The sequence below is a fragment of the Melopsittacus undulatus genome, chromosome 8, assembly GCF_012275295.1.
Source record: "Melopsittacus undulatus isolate bMelUnd1 chromosome 8, bMelUnd1.mat.Z, whole genome shotgun sequence".
Lineage (NCBI taxonomy): Eukaryota > Metazoa > Chordata > Aves > Psittaciformes > Psittaculidae > Melopsittacus > Melopsittacus undulatus.
This window is the reverse complement of record NC_047534.1, coordinates 23,856,576-23,870,086: the sequence shown is the minus strand read 5'-3', so window position 1 is coordinate 23,870,086 and position 13,511 is coordinate 23,856,576. Positions and strand designations below refer to the sequence as shown.

The 13,511-nt window shown below is 37.2% G+C and overlaps 1 protein-coding gene across 7 annotated transcripts in view; it reads left to right on the top strand.

The window, feature by feature from the left end:
* METTL15 (methyltransferase 15, mitochondrial 12S rRNA N4-cytidine) overlaps positions 1–13,511 on the top strand; it is a 94,771-nt gene that overhangs the window by 16,981 nt on the left and 64,279 nt on the right. The gene's annotated exons all lie outside the window — the stretch shown is intronic.

Sequence of the window (13,511 nt, the reverse complement as noted above, 5' to 3'; positions counted from 1 at the left end):
TTTTCAGATGTTTATATTCCTTTGAGGATTCTTTCTTTTTTTTAAAGTTTTCTTCATGAAGAATTGTCCTGTTAGCACTGATGAATAGTTTTTCACTTTTCCTCAGCTTTTTAAAGTGCAGTGCAGTTTTAAAAGTTAAACAATTGTTATTTTTCGTGTTGATTTACAGATTATGTCTTCAGTTTTGTTAGTTTTAATTTCTAGTGTTTCTATCAGGTTGTTCCCTGTTTTATAATAACAAATGGCTTTTCTTTGTCCCAATGCCTGCGTGGCATCCCCAGATGATGGCAGTGGTTTCCAGTATCATTGGAGCCTTTCTCCCTCCTTCAGTGCCTTTATGTGCTTGTTTGCATGATGCAGCTTGAGAAGGCAAAGAGCTATATGGGGGCAGGAGGGAACAGGACATGTCTTGAAGTGATCTGCCTTTCATTAGGGAAAAAAAAAACACCTCCAGGGCTTTATTTATTTATTATTTTAAATCATTTGCATTGGTTAAAAAACCCTTGCTGGCTTTTTGTAGGACTCTTACTTGCTACAGCTGAGAATTGAGGAGGGAAAGCTTGGGTGAATGGTGGCTCTCTTGTCAACTCAGGTTTTTATTTTTAAAACTTTTGAGACAGTGTTTTTGAACTTTCAGAACTTGTGTCTGCTACTTCTGTACGCGATAAGTACTGCAGCTGGGATGGTGAAGAAATGTCTTCCTAGAGATTTGAAGAGAGGGAAGATGTTCTGATTATGTATGCTTTTTCTCTTGAACAGGTTTTCTTCTCTTGTAAACTTTTTAGCAACATCTAAAGATGTTGCCTAAATCATGAGACCATCATAATGCAGGTCTGATTCACATCTGAAGTCTACAAAAAATCTGGGGAAGGACTTTTGACAAGGGTCTGTAGTGGCAAAACAAGGGGGAATGGCTTTAAACTGAAAGAGGGGAGGTTTTGGTTAAACCTTGGGAAGGAATTCTTCACTATGAGAGTGGTGAGACACTGGCACAGGTTTCCAGAGAAAGCTGTGGCTGCCCTGTCCTTTGCAGTGTTCAAGGCTGAGTCATATGGGGCTTGGAGCAACCTGGAAGGAAAAAAACAAAGAGTTGTATTTGTGTGATATCACTAGCGTAGTCTTTTTTCCCAGTTTAATCTCTCTAAGAAAGGTGTTAAATATTAGCCCTCTCCCTTCAATGTGATATCCATAGTTTCAATATTTGCATGAAAGGGACTTTTTTTTTATTTGTTCTAACTTGATGCCTGATAATATCATCAAGTTCCCTGACCTCTTGTATTTTGAGGTAAGTGAATCATACCATCTGCTACAGATGTATAAAAGCAAAGTTAATAGTCCTCCGCAGAAAATTGCTGGAGCCTTAGGATGTCGTATTGGACCAGAGAGATGTGTCCTAAGGGACTCCTTTTCCACATTTCCTCTGTTCTTGTCTTCATCTAAGCTCAATTTCATATAAAGCAGCAATGATGGAAGGGGTCCTGTTCTCTCCTGAAACAATCATTCACTTATCTCTGAAATTTGTTCTTTGAATGTGACTTTCTTGGTTTTCTGGATTGTCGGTTTCCCTTACACCAACTTTCTCTTAGGATGCAAGCCTTCTTCCTTTCTGTGGGATTTTCTACATGTATTTTTCCTGTCCTGATTTTATCCAGTTCCTTTTCTAGCTTTTCTTCCTTTTTTCGAAATTGTACTTACTCTCTGTCGAAATACCTATTAATTTGGTTTTTCATATAATGTCAAGTGTTTTAAAAGCCTACATTTTAAAACAGGTTTATGGTTTAACTTTTTCATGTAGGTATTTATTCTATTACTTCACTTTGTGAACATATTTAGATATGTTTAGATATTTTGACCATGGTTCCCAAAATATTTGTCCTAGCAACAAGCAATAAAATCATTAATGCAGCATATTTCAAAGCATCTTTTCCATTTGAAAAAAAAAGCAGTAAAGATTTAAAGCAAAGCTTCTACCTGCCTAAACAGTTGCTGAGGAAAAAAATTCTACTTGGAGGTATTTAATTTCTAGGTAGAATGAAGTCAGATAAAAATCTTCCATTTCAGCTAAACATTTCTTGTTCTTTGCAGAAAGTTTAAGTGAAGATTTCTGTGGTGGAGACTTGCAGCTTGGATTTTGAACTCAGTAATATGGGAATTGTCACATTGTTGTTTGTACAGTAACAGCAGTAGTAGTATCTTCAATGATAAAGTTGTATGAAATGATTCCTTTGTAAAGTATTAATAGCTCTTCCTTGGAAGAGGGAGATCACATGACCAACTACATTGTTGCTCATGTAATCTTGGTTATAGGGTTGGAAGTGGTGATAGATTCCTATTTGCTCTCATCCTGTTTCCCACACACCATTTGTACCTACATTTTTGGGAGTTGAAGCACTTCAAACTTATTTTTCTTAGGTTATTGCTGGGCAGAATTGGTCTGTTGTAAGTTGGAGTACTGAAGAAGCAGCAGTGAGATTTCTGACCTATGAATGGGATTTCTGCATCTTGGTACAGAAGTCTGGAATATCCCACAAGTAGGAGGATTTTCATTTGCATTAGGTAGAGGAAATATTTAGGTAGAGGAAATATGACGCTAAGAAGTCATGTCTTTTTAATAGTGTGGGACAATGCTTTCTTTATAACAAGCAAGCAATTAATGGTGATACCTGTTAATTTTCCTCTAATTTCATCAAACATCTCAGTAAAATATTTAGAGATTGTGTTCTGTGAGCCTTGACATATTGCATGTTACAGCCAATAGTGTTGCCTTGTTCTGATACATACATGGACTATTTTTACAAATGTTGTACAAAATTTCTATCAGAGTAGGTCTTTCCTCTAGGCAGGTAAGGGGGAAAAAAAACCCAAAGCCAGTGGTGTCAGAAACACCAGTCTTGGAAGTATTTGTTAGTCTCTTGGCTTCTGGTAAGAGCATAATGAGTTTTAAGACTTGATTTCAGCAAATGTTATGCAAAAATTCTGTCTTGTTGACCCGACTCTGAGTGGGCAAGAGTAAGTGCTTAGAACCTGAGAGAGCTGGCATTAAAAAAAATCCAGAAGATAAATTTTGACACCTAGTGGGCATGAAACAATTAAGATACCAATTTTAAAATAATTTTGAAGCCTATAATAATTAAATTAACAAACAGTGCAAGAAGTACATTTGGAAAGTTACTCTCAGGTGTGTGCGTTTTTTTTTATGGTTTTGTAAAGAATTTTCATAAGTGGTTTAGGATAAATATTTTTTCTCAGCAAGTCAGGTTGCTTACATTAGGATTTTTGTATTTGAGTTGTATATGAAAATACATAAATATTAAAAGAGTGGAATAAAAGGGGCAGATTCAAAATTAACCATGCAATTATTCTAAGCAAGTCCTAAAAGCTGTGTAGAACAGTGGTTCTTGATCACAAGAAAATGTATCCATACTGTTATTTTAGGAGATGAAGCTCACAGTTGCTAGTTACCTTATCAAACTATGTTTAGAAATGTCTGAATGATAATTTTGATGAAATACATTATGTGTAAAAGGGTGTAAATAATTATAAATAATGGTAATGCCATTGTTTTTGGTCAGGCATTCTGCATTACTAGTGCTCAGTAAAGCACCTGAGGCTTGCATGTCATGGCCAGCCGTGCCTATCTGGTAAGAACATGCCATGTCTATGTACCTGTCATGCTTCACAACCTTTTTTATTCTAGAGATGGTTGCATATACAGTCATATCCAGGTTAAGGAGATTGTGGGGTTGAAGGATAACTGTAGTGAATACACTCAGTTGATGTGACAAGGTGAATCACGCTGTGCATTGACTTTCATACTGAATAAGTTTTCATCAGCTGTTCTGTTTTTTTGTTTCCCTCTGCTTTAATCAGAGCAGCTGGGGATAAACTTCACTCTTGTTTTTCAATTGCAACTGGATTCTTATAGTGTATGTTCTAGAAAATTGCTGATCATCTCCTGTCACGGGTTCATATTCTTCTGTCTACAGCAGTGAACATGAAAATGGAGTGTTGTGTGTAGTGGGTTATTTATTTATTTATTTGTTTGCTTGTTTGCAGTACTACTGACCTATGTGGAACATGGAACATGTGCTTTCTATTCTTTCTGGAAGCAGTCACAAAATCTATTTTGAAACCTACTAGATTTTCATGGCTGTGGTTAAATTGGAGCAAATGTTCAGAGAAGCATAGAATGGTTTGGGTTGGAAGTGACCTAAAAGCTCATCTAGTTCCAACTGCCTTGCATGCACAGGGACACCTTCCACTAGACCAGGCTGCTCCAAGCCCCATCCAGCCTGGCCTTGAGCACTGCCAGGGATGGGGCAGCCACAGCTTCTCTGTGCAACCTGTGCCAGGGCCTCATGACCCTCGCAAGTAAAGTACTTCTTCCTAATGTCCTAATCTAAATTTCCCCTCTTTCAGGTTAAAGCCATTGCCCTTTTTCGTGTTACTACATGGCCTTGTAAAAAGCCCCTCTCCAGGTTTCTTGTAGCCCCTTTAATCACTGGAAGCTGCTCTAAGGTCTCCGTGGAGCCTTCTCCAGGCTGAACAAGCTCAGCTCTCTCAGCCCATCTCCAGAGCAGAGCTGTTCCAGCCCTTGTAGCATCTCTGTGGCCTCCTCTGGACTCACTTCAACAGTTCCACGTCCCTCTTGTGTTGTGGCCCCAGAGCTGGATGCAGAACTGAAGGGGAGTCTCCCCAGAGCACAGTAGAGGGGCAGATCCTCTCCCTCAACCTTCTGCTCATGCTCTGGGGATGCAGCCCAGCATGCAGTTGGTTTCTGGGCTGCATGTGCACACTTCTGGGTCATGATGAACTTCTTAGTGCTGAAAGAGCAGAAAGGCTAAAAATTACGTTCCTTTTGGAAGAGATTTACGTGGTAAATGTCTTTTATTTCTTACTTTTATTGGTGACATTCAGCAGAACATTTCTCTGTTGACAAGATTTGGTGTAAATACCCATTGCATTTGTCGTGGTTTAAGTCTAGCCAGTAACTCAGAACCACACAGCCACTCGATCACTCCTCCTGTTCTTCCTCCTCCGGATCCTAGAGGGATGAGTGGAGAATTGAAAGAATGTAAATCCTATGGGTTGAGATAAGAACAGTCCAGTAATTAAGGTATAACACAAAACCACTACTGCTGCCACCAATAATAATAATGATAAGGGAAATAACAAGGGAAGAGAATACAATTGCTCAACACCCGCTGACCGATACCCAGCTTGACCTGAGCAGCAATCTAGCCCCTCCAGGTAACTGCCCCCAGTTTATATAGTGGGCATGATGTGCTGTGGTATGGAATACCCCTTTGGTTAGTTTGGGTCAGGTGGCCTGTCTCTGCTTCCTCCTGACTTCCCCTCCTCCCTGGCAGAGCATGAGACATAAAAGTCCTTGGTCAGAGTAGACATTGCTGAGCAACAACCAAAAACTTTGGTGTTCATCCAATCCATGATGTCAGGCTCCATCTTTTGTAACAGTCTTTCAGAGCAGGAGAGACAGTGTGCAGTGCTGGATTGTTGCCTGCTGATGACACTGCGGAACTCGTCTGATCACTGCTGAGCTTGTCTGGTTTCATCAAGGTTCATTCTTTGTTGGGATGATGGTCGGAAGGAAGTCAGGGCCAGTCGCTGGTGACCTGAAGATGTCGTTGGTGGGCTATAAAAGTGCTTCATAGCAGACAACAGCATATAATTGAGTTCATTGGCTGTTTTCCCCTAAAATCAAATCCCCTTGAGGTAAATATCAGACTTCCCCATCTTCCCACATTACCCACCAAGTATATCCAGGTCTCTGAGCAATAGCAATTCCATGATTGGGTGTGCCTTTACCTGAAGCAGGAATAACCCCGACTGTCTTCCCCAGCAAATTCTTTATGTGTGCCACAGGAACTTTGTCCCCCTCTACATTATGTAAAAGTTCTGACTGGTCTGGGCCAGCCCTGTTGGCAGATCCTCTGGTGTTGACCGACCCAGTCAATTTTGTTAATGTTTTTCTTTGGTGGCAATTACAAGTTGTGTGGTGTGAGGGTTTTTTTTTTTTATGTGTGTGTTAACCTGTTTGTGCAAAGATTCTGTATCTGGTGATCTTTTAAGAGTTCAACAGGCTTACATTGGAGTTATGTTTAGAGATGTTGTGTTTTGACCTTTTATATTCTTAGCTGGGAGAATGTATTTGTGCTTACCTCTTACTTCATGGACTTTACTGCTGTATCCCACACAGAATACTTCTGTTTGCAGTGTCTGTAAGTGCCTTCTCTTCATCTAAGTGAGGCACATTTTCCGTGTTATTGGAGTGTGGAGATTTGTGGTCTTTGTTCTTACGGAAGTTTCATAATTAGTTATTTTCTCTGTTTTTTTTTTTTTAATTGAAGGTGTACCAAATTGATTGTATTTTCTAGAAGAAATTTGTAGTTTCTTATCCTGTGTTGTGACATGCTTTTTTACCGGTTAGAATAGAAGCAGATAGAATAGAGTATAGCAGATAGATAAAGTAGGATGAAATCTGTCTGTTCTGCTCTCACTTGAGCAGCTATTGTGCAGCTACTTAAGAATGAAATTTTTGATCACTGATGCTGTAGAAAGTAACTTTTAAGAGTTTGGGGTGATATAGGATATGAATTTTTTGGTAATGTGACATGACTTCTTGGGCAGAATCGCCAGTAATTCTTCATAGTGTAGACATACCTGTGACACTGACTGGCTACCTCCCTTCCATGGTGTGTCCTGTAAAGGAAGCTGGTAATGAGACTTGGTCCAGTTTTCTTGCCTGTTATTCACCAGTTGATGCCATTCAAAACTTGAGGACTGCTTAATATAGCAACAGGAAGTAGGTTCTCCAGTCTTTATTCCACATTATAAATCAAACATTTTAATGCTTTCTGCAGAAAATATCAATAAGGCAGGCATCATATTAAAATCGACCTTCAAACTGTTTTCTGTTGTGAAATGTATAATTCAGATATCTTGTAGGAAGCAGAATGGGATTGGAGAATAGAAAAAAAACCCTTGCTTTCTTTTTGAAATAGGTTATTTTTAAATTTAACCTATTGAAATAGGTTAGTGGTATTTTAAAATCCTGCATGACGTTTTTGCCAAATTTTTACTTATAACAGAAAATGCTGATTAATGGGTTTATTTGAAGTGTCAGAAATGAAAGACTGTCAAAATGGACTCAGTGAAGTATATACTTCAGATTCTTGTGGATGTAATACTGCTCCTCAGCGTTTCAGAACTAGATTATTGTCCAGCGTCCTTAAAGGAGCTATTCCACAAAATGGATATAAAATACTATCCTGCTAGGAAAAGTGGACCTATGCATTCTTCTTATGGAAATGACTTTCCATATGAGTTTCCAAATGAGTTTGACAGTCATGATTGTGTGCTATAGTGACAAACATGTCTGTCTTTTGCATTGCTCTCAGAAAAGCTCAGACAGCTGAGATATTAGGAGTTGGATGGGGTCTAATAAATAAACCTTCATCAAAGTTCCAAATTGCCTTTATTGTTATTCAACTCTACCTATGTGATTTTTGTGACCCATTTCCATTTTACCAGTAGTGCTTGAATTTGCCTTTTTTTTGGTGAATTTTGGTACAATTTCTGAGATGCTGGTGGTTCCAGTTTGTGCTGCCACCCTCCTCTGTAACTCTGCTGCTCTGGTGTATTGGCACCTTATTATCAGATTTGCTATATACAGGACAGTGCAAGCTTGTGTGTGCAACAGCAGGCAGTAGGAAAAGGGTAGTTAACTGTGCATTTATGTCTTGAGGAGCTCAACAGGATGGAATGTGTAGAGAGCTAGATCCAAGAAGAGTTTTGGTAGCTCAGGTTCTGCTTGGGGAAGAGAGGATTCAAAGTTATAATTGCCTTTTAATTTTTTTTTTCTTGTGCAACTAACTTTTGGATAGAAATGCAGGATGAAGCTAGCAATTGTGAAACTAACAGCCCCATCTAGTTGTGCGTGTTGATGTGGAGCCAGCTAAGCACTCTAGGCGATGCTCATAACATTAAACGCATAAATAGTCTTTTGGAGGTAAGTGAAACTATGTCTCAAGATAAACATGTGTTTAATTGCTTTGCTCAGAGGGAGATGACTACTAATCTATGTAATTACATGGAATTGTTACTGTTATCTGTATGGCCTTTCTTACTGTTGTCACACTCGTTTGATCTTGTCTTGTTAGATAAGAAGTTCTTTTCAAAGGAACTGTATTGTATGTGTGTACAGTACATAAACCAAATGAGCTGTGCTAATGGTAATTCCTTTGGCCTCTAATAAATGATTGTGGCATACAAGCGTGATTATAGCAAAACTGAGTAAACCAATTTGTTTGCAGGCAATAAATAATAGACAAAGGGGAGCAAGAAAGCTTCCTGTATTAACAGTCTGTCTTCTTGTGATAAAAGCTCTCTTATTTTCTATGTATTTGCAGGGATTTATGAAGCATTTTTTTACATGGAGAGTAGCGTTTTGAGTAGCATTGTTCCCATTTGTGTTTCAGACTAATGCTATATTAAAACTGGTTGATTCAGCTACTGTTACATACAATAATATAGGTAAAGTTAGACATGGTCTATCTATGCTTCATTTTTTTTAGCCAATGAGAGCTAAAAGTGGTAGGCTAAACCAGCTCCTCATTTTGTAACATACTGCCACAGGTAGTACTTACTTTGAAGAGAGTGTTGTCAGAAATAGAAGAATTTGTCTCTTCCAGCTTTTGGCTGGCTATACTGTTATGTTGAAATGCACTCAGTTAGTTTAACAACTTCAATATAAAATGTAGTTTATTATGTTCTTAGCACTCCTCTATTCTTTTTGGAATCGACAGCTGAACATCTTGTCTTTAAAAATAATACCTCCCCAAAAAGAGAAATTGCTTTATTTAGTGATGACATTGTATTCAGTCATTTCCAGCATGGCACATTATATTAAAATATGCAATTGAGAATGTTTTTTGCCTTAAAAAGGAAGTAAAGAGATATTTGTTCAGACTACATTGTGGATACATGTTTTTTCAATCACTTATGTCAACGCTTTAAGCATGTTTTATTGCTATAATTACATGTTGCTGATTAAGATTTCTTACACTACTATCAAACCAGTTGCATGAAGAGCTTCTATAGGAGGTTGTAAGTTCCTGGTGTTCAATGATATGCTCTGAAGGGCAGAGTGGGTGCCTTCTGTAATAAATGAATTATGTGAAAATGGTATAGTTCTACTAGGTTTTTATGCTAATTATTTTTGCTGGTGGTGAGTAGCAGGATTTTTCTTAGGGTCTGTATTATGTTTTGATTGCTGTATTAATGTAATAAAGAGTATTAAAGTAAATGATAAGTCTTACTGTTCTCGCTAGGAGTTTGCACTCATATGTGGTAGGAAATTAATCTGGTTTTAATTGCCTGTGAGTCTTCTTCAGATGTTCCTTTTTGTAAAGCTGATCTCACATAAATATAAATCAGTAACTGCCTGTTCTTTAATTATGTATTAGTGTATTGTACCTGCATACTAAATGAGAATATGAGCATCTCCAGTTACGGTGTGTTGGAGGTCATTAAATCTTCTCTGCTCTATGAAGTTTAGTAGCACTGCGTTTCTAATTACTGAAAAATGTTTGGTGTTTGTTGCTTGGTTTAGAGCAGCTATGTTTAGCTACAGTAAGATAGTCACTCACTTGGTAAGTAATTCCATAGGGATTTTTCACACTATGTAAAACAATTGCTGTAAAACATCCTAAAAAATTACAAAAGTATTTTTTAAGAAATCTCTCATTGTAAATAACTCTGAGATATTTGAATATAAAAGGAAAAAATGAATCAACTATTTGTGAATATTTTTTTAGTATTTCATAAAAGCATGACTGAATTCTACCCTGTTCCCAAAATACTGTATTAATTTCATGAAAAGATGATTAATGTAACCTGCATTCTCAGTAGCAGTGTCTCATCTTCCCTTGCCACTTCACATTTGACTGTTTCCCTCTTCAGGTGGAAATTATTTCTGCTAAAAGTAATGTAAGATTTCTAGAAAGGACACTTAAATGTGTTGGAACCAAATGATTTACAGAAAATATTTTTATTGGCTTTAGGCTGTCTGTTGTAAGACTGAAGCGAGCAGAAGCTTACCTCTGTTTAGCAATGACTGTTTTCATGAATCGTAAGGATAAACTTTACTAATATTGTTGCTATGCTGCAAATATTGCTGTAATATAAAGTAGGAATTTGAGACAGCACATTTCTCTTTCTAAAAAGCATTGTAAACAAGGCTGATGGTCTAATCCCTGAATGTGATTTCTGGTGAGTCTCTGTTCATATAGACATTTATGTGATTTGCTTAGATACTAGTAAATCTTGAAATGACTGGAACAAGGTCTGGTTGATCAACACAATACAAAAATGACATATGCAGAAATAGTATTATAACATGGCATGTAAAATCTTTTAATACATCATAATGTTAGCAGACCTGATTAGCATCTGGTGCAAGGTACATAGCATCAGCCAAGGTCTGGAGATGCCTATATCGATGTGGTTTTTAGGGTATGCTAGCCTACAGCACAGTGTTTTGTTGCTACAGACAGTCCCTTGACAGTGCATCCTCTGCAGTGGTCTATGCCTCTAAGTGGAATATCCCTTTTGATAACACTTAGCCTACATTCTTGCAGTATCTAAATGAGGCATTGTCAGCATGATGTTCGACTTGCCTGTGTTACGGAAGCAAATGGTGCTTCATAGGTTAAAGTGAACTGGTGTGATAAGGGTATAAATCTTTGCCCAGTTGCTCAAACTCTGCTTCTAATGATTTATTTTGCTCATCAACCCAACAGTCTGCAAATAGAAAAGAATCTAAATTACAGGGTACTTTTGACAACTCTGCGTTGTATTCCTTTCCAGCTTTGTCCTGAACTGTTCATATCCTGAGCAGGAAGCAGATAGTTGGCAGGTATGACCTTTTCAAAGAAATACTGATCCTAGAGCTGAAGTAACAGAGCCTGGGTTCACTAATATCAGAAGGAAAGCTGGTAATATGTCATGTTTTACTGAACGTGCCCCCAGCCCACAGTTCTTAAGCACTGCTGTCTTTGAGAAAAAACACATAGCATAGTGCAGCTGGAGGACAATATTGTCTATTAATCCTGGTGAAATATGGAAATATGAATACCCTAATTTTGCTTTATAAACTTTTTTTAAAAAAAGTAAAGAGAAATAGCTATAGAGTATATGTTCAATTCGCAAGTCAGCTGAGCTTCAGTATCCTAAAGAACAAAATCAGTTCTGTTAATCATATTGACTTGCTTCTGTCCAGTTCCATGGGGAGTGCTAAAAAGTAAAAAAGCACCCCAGAGCACGCTTCAGTTTTGAACAATTGAAATAGCTGGTAATGACAAATGAAGGGACCAAAGGATGACACTGTGGCCTTTGCATACTATGACTAAGACTTCAATTCTGTGAGTGTTCAAGGCCAGGCTGGATGGGGCTTGGAGCAGTGTGGTCTAGTTGGAAGGGTCCTTTCCTACCCAAACCACTCTATGATTCTGTAACATTGTTCAGAGTATGTAAATAAACATAGTGTGTTTCCAGTTTTATCCAGTAGGATAATAGTGTGGATTTGTCTTGGGAGGGAGCATGCAAAATATTATGGTTGGGGATATTTTTGCTTTGTTTTTTTTTTTTTTTTCCTTGTACCTTTCTTATAAAATTGAACTTCTGTTTGCATAGTCTGTAGAAAACGTAGTGCTTCATGATGTTTCAGAGCTAATGTTTCCTAACAGATCACAAATGCCGTGTTACTTTGGGTTTCTGTATATATAATTAAAGCGTTAACCTTTGGATGGTGAGTTTCAGAAACCTCTTTTTAATATGTTCAGATCTGAGTTGCGAAGAGTGAAATTAAGGACTAGCTCAGAGAAGGAGAGAGCTTGCTGAGTTAGTTACTGGAAAAAATGTTAATAAGCTTATTGTATGAATAATGTCAAAACCAAATGGGAGATTTTTCTCAGATCACTGTCTTTCAACCTTCTTTTCTAGAATAATAACAATGTATTGGATAACATGTAACTTTTCTTGAAATATCCATGAGTTAACCATTAGGGAATATTATATGGAAAAATACTACAAAGAGAAAAGTAGCAATAGAGTTTGGATGACTATAGTTTTTGATGTTGAAGGTAAGTTACTCTTCTTAACAACAACAACTTCCATTCATAATACAGTTGAATTAGTAGCTACACGTAACTTACGGTCTTGTGCTTAAACTTCAGGCAAAGGTGAATAATAAAAATACATAATTTTTCAAGATTTTTTTTCTGCTGGAGACTGCCATGGGGTTTTGTTAGAATTTGTTTGTGTATTTTCTCTTTTATTTTTTTTTTCCTGTGTTAAGCTCAAAACAAAATTGAACATATGTTTGCATGAGGTTATTTTCATATAATGGCACAATTACAGAAAAACAGTTATGAGTTTATTATTTGTAATGTAACAAAGCTACATAATTATTATCTAATGATGGGAGAGCATTTGTGAGATTATTACATGTTTTAGGACTTTAAGCATGTTAGTCTGATCAGAGTAGTAAATTGAGTGCAGCCATGAACTTCAGTTGACAGGAAAAAGTCTCCATATGTCTTTCAGCTGAAAAGTGATCCCACTTCCATTAGTGTCTTTTGAATAGATTGTTACCATAATAAAAAGTTCCAAAGTCAGTGCCGACGTTTTGGATTGTTCTGTGGAACTGAGATGGTGTAACTGACTTTATCCATGTGCAAATTTACAACTTTGTTTCTTTGTTTCTAAATAAGTTTTTAAAGAAACACTTTTCTTTCTATTATGTAAATATGTTCACAGCGACCTAAGGCAAAGAGTTCAAAGCTCCTTTTAAACTATATTCTTTCATTTGCTGCACACAGTGATCATTGTAATTTGTTCATAAATCATGGTAAGAATAGGTTAAAATGCAAAGCAATACATGAAATAAACTCTATGCAAGAGATGTGAAATTACTTTCTTTTTGACTCTGGCAAAGTTATACCTCAGTAGTGCCTTCTAAATTCTTCCAAAATGAAAGTTTTGCTTCTGGCTGGTTGTTACCATTTTCCGGACTGTGTTGTTCAGTACATGTGGTTAGGAAAGACAGTCCTAAATTTATTTTTTTCATTATACTTCGTCATAAACATGATATATCAAAACGACTCCAGTAGATGCTGACATGTGGCTTTGAACATGATGAGCTGCAGAACAGTTTTCTGTGTGTACCTCAAATAATATCTTGTAGGCTCATGTTAGAAGTTTTGCTGTTCTTTGCAGATGTGCTTATCTTAAAATTTCTGTGACCATGTGTGAAGGAAGATGACACAATGGTTGTTTGCTTTAGCATAAAAAAATATTGACAGAATATATTTAGTGGATTAAAGTCAAGTGCTATGAGAAGTGCAAATGTTAAATACGTAGGTGTTCAGGTGAAATGATTTGTTTTGGTTGGTTTTTTTTTTCCTGTAATGTAAAAATTCCAAGGAATACGA